The sequence below is a fragment of the Neoarius graeffei genome, chromosome 14 (assembly GCF_027579695.1).
Source record: "Neoarius graeffei isolate fNeoGra1 chromosome 14, fNeoGra1.pri, whole genome shotgun sequence".
Lineage (NCBI taxonomy): Eukaryota > Metazoa > Chordata > Actinopteri > Siluriformes > Ariidae > Neoarius > Neoarius graeffei.
In genome coordinates this window covers 77,866,834-77,882,731 of record NC_083582.1, presented here as the reverse complement: position 1 = coordinate 77,882,731, position 15,898 = coordinate 77,866,834, and the positions used below count along the sequence as shown (strand labels likewise).

Genomic DNA, 15,898 nt, shown 5'->3' with positions numbered 1-15,898 from the left:
ACCCATTTAAGACCACAACTCTGGGGATTTCACTAAACTGCCTGTGCATCGTCTGATTTATTTGTTAACGTTGTTACTGTGACTGGATGTAAAACTTCCTGCTTCAAATATGACCAATAATATGACTCACTGCAAATTTTCCCTCCTGTTAATGGCTGTCACCCCTCCCCCATACATACTGGTTTGGTCCCGGTCTTGACTCATTACATTACTTACAGACATTTAGCAGATGTTCTTATCCAGAGCAATGTACCCAGAGCAGCCTGGGGAGCAGTTGGGGTTTAGGTGCCTTGCTCAAGGGCACTTCAGCCATTCCTGCTGGTCCACGGAATTGAACCAATGACCTTTTGGTCCCAAAGCTGCTTCTCTAACCATTAGGCCATGGTCTCACCCTGCTTTGGTCTTGGTCTTGATTTGATCTTGATACACTTTGGCCTTGGTCATGATTTAAGTGGTCACAACTACAACACTACTAGACTAGAGACCTGTGTAGGTCTGAGCTCAGTTTTTTATGTCGATGCCAGGATTCGAACTGTTCCTTTCTAGACTGCTCGGCCACGGAGGATTACATCACGAACTGAGGTTATGTTATGTAGCACTTACATAGTCGGTATGTAGTGGTGCCACACTGCAACTGTGGAATTGCTACCTGAGGCTGGCACACCAATTACATTCTTAAACACATTCGAGCTCAGTTAAACATATGCATACAGACAGGTGCCTCTATAGGCTTCAGCCAAAGGCTGAGCCAAAAACCTGCCTTTTAGGGGCTTTAGCTAGTCACTAAGAAGTGTTATTGCTTTACAGGCATGCCCAAGGTGCAAATACTTGTGCATTGATTAGGCGTTAATATTATTAAATTATTCTCGTAATGTTTATAATGCATTTCAAATTTGTTTTCAAATTTGTAGCAGGATGCATTGTATTCATGTAAGGAATAAAACAGTTTCAGGCATGTTGTTTATAGAAACAGCATGTCATATAATTAATGAACAGCATGCTGTATTTTTTTTATCCATTTATAGTTACATTCAATGTTGTGGACAATATGGAGACTCCTTCCATAAATATAAAATAAACATCTTTAAGACATTGAAGATATAATTTGTTCTTGTAGAAATTATATTCGAAAGAGCCTGTTTACTGGATATAACCTTGTGTTTTGAAGCTGTGCTACTGGAGTTATAAAACATTAATCAACCTGTACAAATGATGTTGCATTTCCCACATTAAACAGTGAGCACTAACTAAAGTCTTTATCCAGTCACTGTGCATTATTTTTATAGGAAATGTGTGACTGAAGAAGGTGGAAGTGACATCTCTTAGAAAGTGGATCACGATTCAGATATGAACGAGTGGTGTTCCAGCAAAACAAATAATGACCGAGGTGCATCAAACTCGGATTTACTGCTGTCACTGAGAGCAACCAATCAAAGTTGATTTACTCAGTTACCACGGCAGCATCAAACTTGGAGCCTAATGTTGCCACAGAATTAAGAACAGCTGGGTTAAAGGCAAACTGTGGACTTTGATTCACAAACAGTTGAGTTCAGTGATACAAGATGGGAATTCGTTCACTGCCATCACCACCACCAACAACAATAACAACAAGTGTTGCCAGGCAAAACAAACCTTGCCCAGTAGCACTTACTTTAGTGTTATAACAACTGATTCAATCTCACAAGTGTGGTCTTTGTTCTTTCAAGGTCACTAATACTAATGAGAACATTTTGTTTCATAAGTATAAAGACTCCAAATATCTGCCAAAAAGCTAAAAAAATTTAAAAAAACTTACAAAACTTTTTATTTGACTTTTCAGAAGAACCAAACAAAAGCTGTGATAATCAAAAGGTAAATTTTCTTAAAATAAACACCACTTACTTGATATCGAAACAATAATCTTGGCGAACCACGAGGTGAATTTTGTTTATCTTTTTATCTGCTGATTATCTTCCGATACTACAAAGTCATAATGAGGTTTCTCTTATTTTGTTTGTAGTTCTGATTAGTTCTGAAGTTTATCAAGAAATAGAACGGGAAATCGAACTTGATCAGGATAAGTGTTGATTGGCTACAAATGCTGTGTCCTAAATCACTCACTTGTTCACTATGCCCTACTCACTATATAGGGAATTACTATATAGAAGACTATATAGTGAGCTCATTGATTAAATGATAAAACTTCTTTGCTGCACCCTTTTTTTTTTATTCTTTGCCACTGCACTACTACTGAAATGATATTTTTTATTTTTTTATTTCTTCCGTTTCCGGTTGAGAGTACGTCATGCGCATTCTGGCTGCCGCTTCTCACCGGAGCTTTTTTGTTTTATTTTATTTCTTTTTCTATTTTTTTTTCTGTGTGAGTGTGTAGTTTGATGTTTGTTTGAGTGTTTTCTCCACCGGTGGTGGTGTAGCTCCAGACCTAGTTTTGGGCGTCGGTTCCCTCCAGGCCTTGGTTCGCCGTGGGCGATGCCTGCGCTCCCAGCTGTGGACTGCAGTGAGCTCGTTGCTCATTTTACATCATGGTTGTCCAGTGCTCTGTGCTTTAACGCTTGGCGTGATGTTCCGAGCAATGTTGCTCGGTGGTGTCGCGGCGGCTGTGCAGGCGGTTTGGGACACACCAGCGCTCTTTGTGGCGGAGCTTCTCTGCTCGCTTTGTGGATCCATGGCGTGATGTTCTGAGCGATGTTGCTGACGGCGTCGCGGTGGTGGTGCTGGAGATGTGGGACTTGTGTGGGACCTTTTGGTGGGACTGTGGCTGCTACACCACGGGAATTACATCCTGACCCCTATTTGGTGGACTTTTTACTTTTTATTTTTTATTTTTTTTCTTATGATATTTTTTTATTTTTTTTTCTTTCTTTGTCTACTATTGTAAAGCATCCTTGGGTTTCTTGAAAGGCGCTATATAAATTTAACTTATTATTATTATTATTATTATTATTATTACTTTTCATGATGCATTGTAAGATACTTTGAGCCCACTATATGGGGTTTAATAATGCTTACTATACATGCAGACAGCACTGCAAAATGGTTACCTGACTATATAGTCCACTACGTAGTGAGTAGGGAGTCATTTGGGACACATTCAGGATATTGGGACACCATTTGCACCAAAAACGATTTTGACCTTTTTGGTGACCTTGACCTTGACCGGATGACCCTCAAAATGTTGGAAGTTTTATATGAGACCAATGGCCATCTATCCTGAAAGTTTCATGAAGATTGTTCCTGCCATTTTCTCTTAATGTTGCTTAAAAAAAAGAAAAAATAAATAAACCACCGAAAACAATACCTCACCCCCTGGTGAACTCCGTCCTGGGCAAGGTAATTACAATAATACGGAAGGGATAACAAACAGTGTTTATTGGGCATTATCAGGAAATAAACCCCAAAAGTGTGATGCAGGTCTTGAATCATCCTGGAGGGGTTTATTTCAATAATATTAGCTGTCTTTGAGTGGTCTATCAGATATATTTGATTTAGCGAGCATGATACTGAACGAGTCGAAGACGAGTAGCTGAATGGAATATATCTGATAGACCATGAAAAAAGCCAGACAAAATAATAATAATAATTATTATTATTATTATTATCTCATCTCTCATCTCATTATCTCTAGCCGCTTTATCCTGTTTTACAGGGTCGCAGGCGAGCTGGAGCCTATCCCAGCTGACTACGGGTGAAAGGCGGGGTACACCCTGGACAAGTCGCCAGGTCATCACAGGGCTGAATTATTATTATTATCTCATCTCATCTCATTATCTCTAGCCGCTTTATCCTTCTACAGGGTTGCAGGCAAGCTGGAGCCTATCCCAGCTGACTACGGGCGAAAGGCGGGGTACACCCTGGACAAGTCGCCAGGTCATCGCAGGGCCGACACATAGACACAGACAACCATTCACACTCACATTCACACCTACGGTCAATTTAGAGTCACCAGTTAACCTAACCTGCATGTCTTTGGACTGTGGGGGAAACCGGAGCACCCGGAGGAAACCCACGCGGACACGGGGAGAACATGCAAACTCCACACAGAAAGGCCCTCGCCGGCCCCGGGGCTCGAACCCAGGACCTTCTTGCTGTGAGGCGACAGCGCTAACCACTACACCACCGTGCCGCCCTATTATTATTATTATTATTATTATTATTATTATACACTCTCTTTTCTAGTTTTTCGATGACCATTGGTATATTTTTCTCTTGTAAAAAGAGGGGACCATCAGGGCCTTCTAGTCCTTCAGACAAGCCCAAACATATTAGCATTTCAAATGTTATATTTCATTTCTTTCATTCTTTCATAATTTCATGATAATTATCTCATCTCATCTCATTATCTCTAGCCGCTTTATCCTTCTACAGGGTCGCAGGCAAGCTGGAGCCTATCCCAGCTGACTACGGGCGAAAGGCGGGGTACACCCTGGACAAGTCGCCAGGTCATCACAGGGCTGACACATAGACACAGACAACCATTCACACTCACATTCACACCTACGGTCAATTTAGAGTCACCAGTTAACCTAACCTGCATGTCTTTGGACTGTGGGGGAAACCGGAGCACCCGGAGGAAACCCACGCAGACACGGGGAGAACATGCAAACTCCACACAGAAAGGCCCTCGCCGGCCCCGGGGCTCGAACCCGGACCTTCTTGCTGTGAGGCGACAGCGCTAACCACTACACCACCGTGCCGCCCCTTCATGATAATTATTCTCTTCTAATTCTAACTTGGCCTCATTTTCTATCAAATGTGCTTCAGAAATGAAAGGGTTACTGTCCTGAAAACATTAAAATCAAGTTCTCCAATGAGATTGTTTTGTTTGTTGTCTCTAGGTTGAGAAGAGTTCAGAGCTGCTCACTCATTGGTTAGGACTTCATTGCCGAGACAGAAGGCCATGGCAGTGTATGTTTATGTAGGAAGTGACAGATGAATTAACCAATCAGATTTTGATTTACAGTGGGTGGGACCAAAAATTTATCACACAGCCTACTCGAAGGCCAACGTGAGCTTAACCGTGAGTCGGCGCCGTCAGCGCAGCAGTGAAGTCACCTTCCAGCCAGTTTAGCGTTCATCAGTAGTGTTGGCGAATGCTAATAAAGCGGTCAAGCCAGTGCTATTGAGAGCAAGTAGCACAGGCTAATGACTGAGAAACTAAGATTTCTGTCTCCAGACTCTTCTTCCACACTGCATACTCGCCACAGTATTTTTCACTCAGACTTAAGTAATAATTTCCCTGTGTAATTTACTGAGTTACTTTTAAAATCAACATCAATAGCTACACACAATGGAGCGACCTGGCAGCCTGACACTAATCCCTTACAAAATCCTTTACCCTGTTGCTGTTTTGGTGTCTGGCTAAGTTTTGGCTGAGCTCAAGTCCCAGCTCTAATCGTAATGGTTCACCACTACTTGTAAATATGCGTAAAGATATTTTATGAAGTTTTGGGAACCTTTCAGGTGGTCAATGTTTCTTTCTCTTTCCTGGTGAACAAATAAATGATTCTGCACATGCGAAGCAGAAAACTTTGATTGAATTTCCGCATCCACGCCGATGTGTGACATCATGTTGTCTTGACAACCATGCAATATTGTAAACCATATTCAATGCTCATTCTCCATTGGGTAGAGTGACATAATACACATAGAATAAGCGATATGCTAACAATATTGCATGTTCACAAACCAAATGAATGAAACCCACTAGAAGGGAATAGAACACGTGTTTTTATTCCATGGAAAAAGTGTCCTGTATGGATAATAATTCTCGATATTTCATTGACCCTGAGGTGGATAATTGTGTTAGTATAAATACACAGGTGATGATTGAAAAAATAAAATAAATTGTATTCATCTCATCATCTCATTATCTCTAGCCGCTTTATCCTGTTCTACAGGGTTGCAGGCAAGCTGGAGCCTATCCCAGCTGACTATGGGCGAAAGGTGGGGTTCACCCTGGACAAGTCGCCAGGTCATCACAGGGCTGACACATAGACACAGACAACCATTCACACTCACATTCACACCTACGGTCAATTTAGAGTCACCAGTTAACCTAATCTGCATGTCTTTGGACTGTGGGGGAAACCGGAGCACCCGGAGGAAACCCACGCGGACATGGGGAGAACATGCAAACTCCACACAGAAAGGCCCTCGCCGGCCACGGGGCTCGAACCCAGAACCTTCTTGCTGTGAGGCGACAGCGCTAACCACTACACCACCGTGCCGCCCTAAATTGTATTCAATTTAAAAAAAAAAATTTATATATATATATATATATATATATAAATAACTTCAAAAGCGGAATGTAAATGCAATTGTGCAGCACAGACTTGTGTCACTGATCTACACTGAGTCACATAAAATACTTTGTTTTGAAATTGATAAAATAAATCATAATTCCACCTTACCTTTGAATAGTTTTAGACCAAACTTTGGAGCATCTTTAGTGCTTTTAGGAACAGCATTTTCTTTCATTATGTGTAATTCTTCCTTTATTATAGTGACGAAGCAATTGGCCGCTGTTTTGCCGAGTCGCTCAAGGTGATTATCGAGAAATAGTCTGAATTTCTTGACCAATCAGCGCATACGATTTTCTATAATCACCTGTGTATTTATAATAAACAATTATAATCCACATTCCCATGTTAGGTAAACATATTTTAGCAAATTACCACAATATGTTCACAAACCAAAGCCCAAAAGCTAAAAATAAGGTCAGGCTATGGGTTCGGGTTCCAGGGAAATGCCAGCTGGACTGAATGAAACTGACTGTAGCCTAGTTGAAAAGGTCACATTAATATTTAATGTGAGATTAAGTAGTTGAAATAAAAAGACAAAATGTCACACACAATGCCAGCTGAAGAGGACGGCTGCCCCACAGAAACAACCCTCATAAATGTCATGTGAAGAAAGTGATTTTCAAAACGTACACCGGCAGCCAGAAAGACATGTGGAGTATAAAATATGTTATTCTACATATTAACATGAGAGCAAAGAGAGTAATTAACATTCAAAATAAATTGCTTGTTTTGTTTGTTCACAGTCTGAGAATGGAATGTTCCAGATAAGCCCTTAAAGGAAAAGTGCTGATGTTTGATTGATGCTGAATGTATTCTATCATTCGCAAAGAAATGTGGGTGAGATGAAGATAATACGAGTCTGAGTCGACTTCTCAGAGTCCAAATTGATGAAAGGATTTGATCAGTCATGCTTTGCATTTAAGACTTGTCTCACCAGAGGTATTTATGTTCAAAATTAAAATAATTTTCATTAACTTGCGGGTTTGTTTGTGGATGTGTCTGGTGAAAGATACATCTTGCTGATGCGCTGGGACACATCATCAGTGATGTAACCTGGGGTCACTGGGTGTTTTGGGTCTTCCAACATCAGACACCCTCGCCCAGGCGACCCAACCGGAGGTGATCAGACTCCGGCCTGTATCCCAGCAGCATTCGTCCACGGATCAGCCCTCTTGATCCAAAGCCATCTTGTGGCTCTTTCTGCGGCTTCAGTTGCAGACCTGATGGCCTTCCTCTTTGCCTCACCAGTGAGGCCCAGCATGGTGAGGACTTTGCAGAGGGACCGCCCTGCAAATCCTCGGCATCCAACCTCCAGGGGTTCACAGTAGGTCTTCCAGCCTTGGCTCCTGCACTCCTCCACCAGCTCCTGGTACTTGGCACGCTTCCTCTCATTTGCCTCCTCCATGCGTTCTTCCCAGGGAACTGTGAGTTCCAGAATGATCAATTGTTTGGTGGCATCTGAAACAATGATCATGTCTGGTCGGAGCCATGTTGATGTTATTCTAGCTGGGATCTTCAGCTGTTTGCCCAGATCCACTTCCAGCTGCCAGTCTGCAGCAGTGGTGAGGAGGCCTGACCTGGCCCCTGCTTGAATGGTGGGCTTCTCTCCGGCTTTGTGGAACCTAATGGACTTAGGCTTGCTGTGGCCCTTGGTGGTGTTAATGGCCTTGGCTATGCTCTCAGCAATTGCTTTCAGCACTTGGTCGTGGCGCCAGCGATAACGCCCCTCTCCAAGGGCTTTTGGGCAGCTGCTGAGGAAGTGTTCCAGGGATCCCCGTCCTGGACACTGGGGGCAGGATGGTGTCTCTGCTTTGCCCCAGACATGAAGGTTGGATGGACTAGGTAGGACACCATAAACAGCTTGGACTAGGAACCTGATGTTAAGGGAGTCTGCTCTCCAGATGTTGGGCCAGGTTATCTTCCATTGCGGAATGTTCTCCCATTTAGTCCATGCTCCTTGTTGTCCCATTCACGCCATCCTGCTAGCTCGTTCCTCCTCCACGCCTGCCCGCACTTCCTCCTGAATGAGGTGTTGCCGCTCTTTTCCCTGGGCCTTGTCCACCCTGGTTGATGGGAAATAGCCAATGCCTGCGCATCCTGAGGCTATGGACCTGACCAGTACCTTCTGCCTCAGTCGCGACTCTGCCACTTCCAGAGCCTCGTCAGCCCTCCATTTCCGGCCTGTCCGCACCTGGATGCCAGCTGCCGCCACCTTCTCATCCCTGGATTCCCTGTACTGCAGGGCTTCCCGAGTTCTGGTCACCATAAATTCTTCAGTGAGTCCACTGAACGGAAGCTGCAAGGTGTTACTCCTGCGGTACAGGGCAGCACTGCTCAGGCTTCGGGGTAGGCCAAGCCATCTTCGCAAGTAACTGCTGATCTTTCTCTCCATGGCCTCTACAGTTGTGATGGGTACTGCATACACTAGCAGAGGCCACAGGATGCAGGGCAGGATGGAATGTTGGTAAATCCAGGCCTTGAATCTCCCTGGCAGGCCAGATCTGTCGACACATCTCAACCAGCCCTCAAGCTCCTTGCTGGTTCTCTGGATGGATGTGGAGTCTTTGAGGCTACAGTCAAAGAACTTCCCAAGGCTCTTGACTGGCTGCTCCATGATGGACGGGATGGTGGCTCCAGCCAGAGAGAAGCGGTACCTGTCTGTCACCTTCCCCTTCTTGAGCACCAGAGACCTTGATTTTACAGGTTTAAAACTCATCCTTGCCCATGTGATGAGCTTCTCTAGTCCTTGGAGAATCCATCTGCTGCCTGGGACAGATGTGGTGGTGACAGTTAGGTCATCCATGAACGCTCTTATAGGGGGCTGGCGCACTCCAGATTTTGTCAGAGGTCCCCTACACTCAACCTCTGCTGACTTGACAATCATGTTCATGGAGAGTGCGAACAAGATGACTGAGATTGTGCAGCCTGTTATTATGCCCTTCTCAAGTCGATGCCAGTCTGATGTGCCTGATCCAGTGGTGACTCTTAGCCTGAAGTTGTTGTAATAGTCCAGGATAAGGTCAACGACTTTGGTAGGAACATGATGTTGCAGGAGGGCACGCTCAACAAGTTTGTGAGGTATGGAGCCATACGCATTGGCTAGGTCCAACCACAGTACGGACAAGTCTCCTTTCCCTTCACGAGCCTCTCTGATGAGTTGCGTCACCACTCCTGTGTGTTCAAGGCAACCAGGCACTCCAGGAATCCCACCCTTCTGAACAGAGGTGTCAATATAACTGTTCTTCAGAAGGAACTCTGTTAGTCGTCGTGACAAGACGCTGAAGAAAATCTTGCCTTCGATGCTTAACAGTGAGATGGTCCTAAACTGACTGATGTCCTTTGAGTTCTCTTCCTTTGGGATCCACACACCCTCTGCACATCTCCATTGCCCTGCAACTTGACCCCTCCGCCAGATCACCCTCAACAGCTTCCACAGGTGTCGAAGTAGTTGTGGACAGCGTTTGTACAAGGAGTATGGGACACCGCTGGGGCCTGGGGCTGATGCTGTTCTGGCTCCTTTCATGACCTCCTGTATTTCAGCCCAGCTGGGCTCCCTCATTACAAACTCCACTGCTGGCGCTTGTGGGCTAATGAGGGCCCTCTGTGGTCCAAGCTCCTGGTCCCTCTCTGGGTCACTGAGGGTGTTGTGCAAAAAGGTGTTTGTCTCCACCATTGAGCACATGAGGTTGCCACTCTGCTTGTCCCCCAGCAGCTTCTTGGTGAAGGTGAAGGGGTTGGAGATGAATGCAGCATGCTTCCTTGCTCTCTCCTTTCTACGCCTTTGGTGCCCTTCTGCACGGCGCAGTGTCATGAGCTTCTTCCTCAAGATGTTACGAAGCTCAGCAAGGGGTTGCTTCTCCTCTTCAGCTGCCACCTTGTACTGCTTCCTGAGGCTCCGGAGTTCTTGGCATAAGTTGTGGATCTGAGTAGCCCTGCGGTTCAGTGTGTATTTCCTGGGGTTCTTGCTCTCACTGAGGCCAAACCTCTCTGCTGCGTAGCTGACTATGATGGCTGTCATGGTCTCGAGGCGTCTATCCACTTCTCCCTTGGCGGTGGTCTCCAAGATCTGGCTTACATCTGTGTCAAACTGTGCCCATGCTGCCTGGTTGTTGGATGAAGGCCACTTAATCCGCTTCTGATGGGATGTCCTGCAGGGGTTCTGAGGCTCTACTGCTTGGAGGGGCTGGGCACTGTGAGGTGCTTCCTGGCCGGGCTCCTCCTGCATCTCACCAGGACCAAGTCCTGTGCGCTGCAGTGTGTTCCCCTGGTCCCTACACTTCATCCTGGCCAGATGTATCTTGAGGCCATGCAAGTTCTTGCACACTTTTCCGCAGATGCACTGTGCATTGATAGTCGAATTTCCATTGCTGTTTGTCGATGCCGTGAGGTCCGTCCTTATGGGGCTCTCATTCCCCCCCCCTCTCGGGCTCCCCTGGGGGTATGTCTCAGAAGGCTTTTCCGTAGCAGATTTAGGTTTCTCCCTCACGGGAGATGCAGGTTGGGGTGCTAACCCTCCCTGCCCCGGTTGCCGTCTTTCCGAGCTGTCAACTGTCTCTCCATTTGTCACCAGACTGTCCCTGGTTGCCACCCAGTCTGTTCCCGAGTGTCACTGGCTAGGCCAGATTGACAGGTGAAAGATACATCTTGCTGATGCGCTGGGACACATCATCAGTGATGTAACCTGGGGTCACTGGGTGTTTCGGGTCTTCCAACATCAGACACCCTCGCCCAGGCGACCCAACCGGAGGTGATCAGACTCCGGCCTGTATCCCAGCAGCATTCGTCCACGGATCAGCCCTCTTGATCCAAAGCCATCTTGTGGCTCTTTCTGCAGCTTCAGTTGCAGACCTGATGGCCTTCCTCTTTGCCTCACCAGTGAGGCTCAGCATGGTGAGGACTTTGCAGAGGGACCGCCCTGCAAATCCTCGGCATCCAACCTCCAGGGGTTCACAGTAGGTCTTCCAGCCTTGGCTCCTGCACTCCTCCACCAGCTCCTGGTACTGGGCATGCTTCCTCTCATTTGCCTCCTCCATGCGTTCTTCCCAGGGAACTGTGAGTTCCAGAATGATCAATTGATCCATATAATGTAAATGATGTGAATAAATGATCCATATAATATAAAGAACATTACACAGTGGTGCAAAGATATGAAGTTTATCTTCTCATGTTGAAAATGTTTTCACCACTCAAAGATAAACTTCATATCTTAATGCCACCATGTAATATCCTCTCTCTCTAATATATTTAACTTTTATTCCACAAAATCGAGTCATACATGAGCTGATAGGTGATGAGGCGCGTAGCACCGAGTTGTCTATAATCCATGTACGACGAGATTGAGTGGAATAACTGTTTTATTCTATCCACATTCACTGGATTTTGAGAAACAGAACATTTTTATTTTTATTTTTTGTACATTCGATAAATAAAAACTTTACGCAAAGCATCTGACAAAGTCATTTCCGCTTAGGATGTAAACAAATTGGCAAAATGACAGGAGCAATTTGTGAAAAATGCGATAATAATAATTCTTGAAAAATAAGAACGTATCATTTTTAAAATTATCAAATACTTTTATTCCTTTTTTGTATTTTATTGGAGCCTTTTTTTGAGTAGAGTTTTTATTTATTTCGTCCTTGGTTGGTTCAGCAACACACTCCACCATTTTGTTTTTCTCTACTCACGGTATATGAGCTGATATCCTAGTAGTAGAGTAGCCAATCAGAGTGCATGATTGCTCATATACAGTCAATGTGGATAGAATAAATAAATAAATTGTATACATATATTTTTATGTTTTGCAAATTTGAAAAATAAAACTTTACACAAAGCGTATATGTGTGTGTGTGTGTGTGTGTGTGTGTGTGTGTGTGTGTGTAAGTAAAATCTACCACATTCAAAAGCCATATAAAATGTACCCAATTAAATTACAGTCACAAAGACCAGCACAGTAATCACACCCCATGCTGAGGAAAAGCTGCAGGAAACTGAGTCATTCTGGATTCTTCACTTGGATTTTTGGACACATGAGACATTCACAGGACATGACATAAAAAAGTGTGATATTTAGTGCCTATAACAAGATTTTTTTTCTATAATAAAAGAAATACTTTAGTTCATTTCTCAATGCCAAATAATGCTAACTGGATTTGTTTCTATAAATCCTAACAGAAATGTCCTGCTTAATGCTTAAAGCCATCCTTTAGCATGTTTAGCTTGGCAGCTAGCTTTGAGAAATTAACTGAGCAACTTCTCCTGGCACATCCTCAGATTTATGCTCATGTTAGGAGTCAAGCACAGTTGTACATGTACATCTTAATACACTGCTAATGAGCCATTGTACAATAGTGAGATAACATTATTATTATTATTATTATTATTATTATTATTAATTTATTTTTTGTCACTAACTTATTCATGTATAGCAAGTAAGCTAATGCTCCTTAGCCTACTCATGTAACTCAGCAATATTAGTAATAAAGCAGACATGCCAGCATAAAAAAACTGACACAGTGTGTGATATGATATTGATAATGTGAGAACGAGCACTGATAAGTGTTTCTTGGTTGAAAATGCATGTAGCTAAGCATCACATTATTTTCTAAATGTTGTAACCATGGTAATTCTGTGAGTGCTGAGTAATTTTGTTTCTGACGGCCACCATTCTGAATTCAGATCAGTCGAGCGTCATTTCGAGTGAAGTTTGTATTAAATCTTTATGAGCTTAATAAACATAATTTTTGATTTTTGAATTGTGGTCTGATTTTTGAGTGAGTGCTCAGTTTCAGAAAATTTTCAGTTGGAGGAAACATTATAAAGCATTTCCAGTTTCTGAATACTTAAGCGGCATGGCTCTAACAGAGTTTATTTCCTCCACAGCTGGATTTCTGCAGCACTACTGGATTGGATTTCTGCACCAACAAGACACTGGAGAGTCAGCTATTTCATGTACAGCACCAAACATCATTTAAGATTCATGTTTGGGAGATGTGTGTTCCACTGTGTACAGTTTGGGAATTTGATTTTAAAAAAATAAATTAATAATAATAATAATAATAATAATAATCTAATCTCATTATCTCTAGCCGCTTTATCCTGTTCTACAGGGTCGCGGGCGAGCTGGAGCCTATCCCAGCTGACTACAGGCGAAAGGCGGGGTTCACCCTGGACAAGTTGCCAGGTCATCACAGGGCTGACACATAGACACAGACAACCATTCACACTCACACCTATGGTCAATTTAGAGTCACCAGTTAACCTAACCTGCATGTCTTTGGACTGTGGGGGAAACCGGAGCACCCGGAGGAAACCCACGCGGACACGGACAGAACATGCAAACTCCGCACAGAAAGGCCCTCGCCGGCCACAGGGCTCGAACCCAGACCTTCTTGCTGTGAGGCGACAGCACTAACCACTACACCACCGTGCCGCCTAATAATAATAATAATATGTGTAACAAAAAGCCTGCCTTGGGCTACCACCTTGTCATGGTGGTGGGTCTTGGGTGCCTCGACGATCCTGAGAGCTATGCTGGAGGGAGTAAATGCTCCTGGTAGGGCCACCAAAGCCAGAAAGGTCGAAAGTGAGAGGCCAGACAAAGAGTAGTCCAATACCCCATGGCTGAGAAATATCTGGTTGGCACCCAGCGGGGCATAGCCATATCTTATGGGTAGGATGAGCCATTTAATTTTGGTTGATATCCCTCCTAGAGATGGTGTCTCAATAAAAATACTGGTTGGTGGTAATCTTAAAACACACCTCAGTTCTGAGTGATATGTCTATTACAAATAATGTAACTAACAGCGTGAACAGGGTTGGAACCAATAGTGAAGGTCCCTCACCCAGTAGGTGTCTCACTGACCCACAGGGTGGGCCCGACCGTCATCAAGTGACTGCGATGAGAAAAAAAGTGGAGCAAGAAGATGAATATATTTAACAATAAAGCATATGAGTAACTAAAGTAGCATTAATATCATTAGATTTAAATTCATGGTCTGTTAATTTTGCAAAATTTGGAAATTTGTATTACTTTAATTTTTAAAGTACCTTAATTCAGTTCAGTTCAATTTCAATTCAATTTTATTTACCTAGCATGTTTAATAAGGGACACTGTCACAAAGCAGCTTTATAGAAACATATAAATTTCAGATATACATTTTAAATTTGGAAATTTATCCCTAATGAGTAAGCCAGAGGTAACAGTGGCAAGGAAAAACTCCCTGAGAATACATCAGGAAGAAACCTTCAGAGAAACCATTAATTATATTAATATTTACACTAATTGTGTGCATAGTAGGTGGCACTTACACAATAAAACATGGAGCACAATTTAACCCCAAAAAGTGCCTGAAATTCACTGCTTCAGCAGTTTGGGTAAATTCTAAATGCATCATTTATTTATTTATTGTCAGTGCACTAATAGAGACATTTTGTTGCTGGGTTTCATGTGATGTCACATCCACCTCATTAGTTATTCAAAACTTTAGCTGGTGGGTTACCAAAGCTCAGTTGACAAAGCGTTTGTACATAGAAGGTGCATTGCTCGCATGAAAAATGCCTTACGCTTGCGTTGTTTTAGGTTGTTCGAATCAATCAAAATGTGAAACTGATCAAAGTTTCTTCAGGGTTCCCCATGAACTAATAAAAAAAAGGTGAACGAACATGGGATTTCACAAAAAGACATGGAGAAAGGTAGCTTTTGAACCTCTGAAATGGAAGGGAGCCGAGTCGAAGCATGCTGGAGTTTGCAGTGATCACTTGGTGAAAGGTTTGTATTTCCCTCTCAGCTCTGTCCTTAGTGTTTTCCAAGTACTTTTCTTGCTATGTGTTGTTATTTTATGATACTTTTTTAGTCACAAAGTACTAAAGTCCCCAGCCGTTTCTTTGTTTACTCCTCACAAAGTCCATATGCATGAAGGTCGCGACAAAATTCTTCCCCAGCGTACAGTTACAATGCTCCGTGATCACTTCTCTGTCTTGTTTAACTAAGACCCAGGTCTTTAAAGGGGTTTCTGATGATCTTTGTGAATGATTTAGCTGAGAGATAAGAGCCAACACAAGTGGGAATCAAGCCAACTATTGTTTGTTGACACGTGCAGTGCTTCATTGTAAAGACGCAAACGAAAAGCTTAAAAAAAACATACTTACATGGGCAAAAACAATACAGGATTCATACGGCAGTGACTTGATCCCAAGGTCCTTTACCCAGCCACGTACAAAGAAGTTATAAGCCTCTATACTCTTCCACGCTTTCATCTGTTTTGTGGTGTAGAAGGACGTCTGCAACACCAGATAGTTCGAGATGTCGGGGAACTCAACTGAAGGGTAGTTTTCAAGATTGTATGACAAATCCTTCTTTCCCAGACTGTTGGGGTCTGTTCCATTGCACATAGCAATCTTCTGAATATATCTAAAGCCAGCAGTGGCTTCTAGATTACGAACATACTCTGATAAGTTATTGCTAGTTGTTTGCACTACGGCAGCCGTTTAGACCACCAGCTATTTCACTTCCAGTAAAACTGTTAAGAAAAGTCACGTGACTGAAACCCAGCAATACCACAGCACTATTAACCCCTTATTTCTGATTGGTCACAATA

At 43.4% G+C, this 15,898-nt stretch overlaps 1 pseudogene; it reads right to left on the bottom strand.

Annotated features, from left to right (window-relative positions):
• Window positions 1–7,425: 7,425 nt before the first annotated feature.
• Window positions 7,426–10,527, bottom strand: LOC132897660 (uncharacterized; annotated as a pseudogene).
• Window positions 10,528–15,898: the final 5,371 nt, after the last annotated feature.